This window comes from Propithecus coquereli, unplaced genomic scaffold (genome assembly GCF_000956105.1).
Source record: "Propithecus coquereli isolate 6110/MARCELLA unplaced genomic scaffold, Pcoq_1.0 Scaffold165, whole genome shotgun sequence".
Taxonomy (NCBI): Eukaryota; Metazoa; Chordata; class Mammalia; order Primates; family Indriidae; genus Propithecus; species Propithecus coquereli.
This window is the reverse complement of record NW_012141080.1, coordinates 1,237,145-1,238,202: the sequence shown is the minus strand read 5'-3', so window position 1 is coordinate 1,238,202 and position 1,058 is coordinate 1,237,145. Positions and strand designations below refer to the sequence as shown.

General features: G+C 42.5%; 1 pseudogene; it reads left to right on the top strand.

The window, feature by feature from the left end:
• Positions 1–227: 227 nt before the first annotated feature.
• Positions 228–658, top strand: LOC105807994 (annotated as a pseudogene).
• The last annotated feature ends 400 nt before the right edge of the window (positions 659–1,058 follow it).

The following is a 1,058-nucleotide window of genomic DNA, read 5'->3' as shown; positions in this document are numbered from 1 at the left end:
GCCTGGCCTATCTTCTGTTTTCTTCGTAGTACTTATACTATCTGAAATTATCTTGCTCTTTGTTTACTGTCTTTATTATCTCTTGTGTAATCCAGTTCTTGAGCAATGCCTGGCACATTAAAAAAAATGCTCAATAGATATCTGTTGAATGAATAAATTAGGACATTGAGGATCAAGAAACAAAGGGTACAATAAAGGATAAAATGAGTTTCATCTCAGTCACTGATATGCCATCCAGACCCAGGAAGAGCTGGAAACTCCTTGTGAGCCATGGCCACGGCCCTATGGGCTATCACAGGAAGCACCCAAGAGGCTGGGGTAATGGTAGCATGCTTCACCACAGGATCAGCTTGGACAAATACCATCCAAGTTACTTTAGGATAAAGTTGGTATGAGGCATTACCACTTAAAGAGGAACCAGAGCTTCTACCCAACTGTCAACCTTGATATATTGTGGATGTTGGTCAGTGAGCAGACACAGGTAAACGCTGCCAAAATCAAGACTGCTCCCATCACTGATGTGGTACGATCGGGACACTACAAAGTTCTGGGGAAGGGAAAGTTTCCAAATCAGCCTGTCATCATGATGACCAAATTCTTCAGCAGAAGAGCTGAGGAAAAGAGGGGGGAGGGGATGGCCTGGGTCCTGGTGGCTTAAAGCCACATGGAGGGAGGTTCACTAAATGCTAACAAATGCTTTCTCAAAAAAAAAAAAAAAAAAAAAGGAATGACTAGTTTCTGATAGAGACAGTACACTTTATATTGAAAATTCAATGAGGTCAGGAGACCTGATTTAGTTCTACCATCTTTCTATTGGGTTGGAGGCTCATGGCTTCTGTAAGGTCTAAGCTTCCTTGACATGGCCTGGCTGCGTTCCCAGATTTCTGTTTCTTGCTTCTTGGTCTCTGTGATTTCAAGATGGGCACATATACTCCTCTCTATCTTCAGAGGCAATCTGTGGCTGGCATAGGGTTTCCTCAATGCAGGTTGAAAGATAAGCAACTGCTGGTTTCTCTGAGCAGATTGTCAATTTCCAGCCTTAAACTGGTTTAAAATAA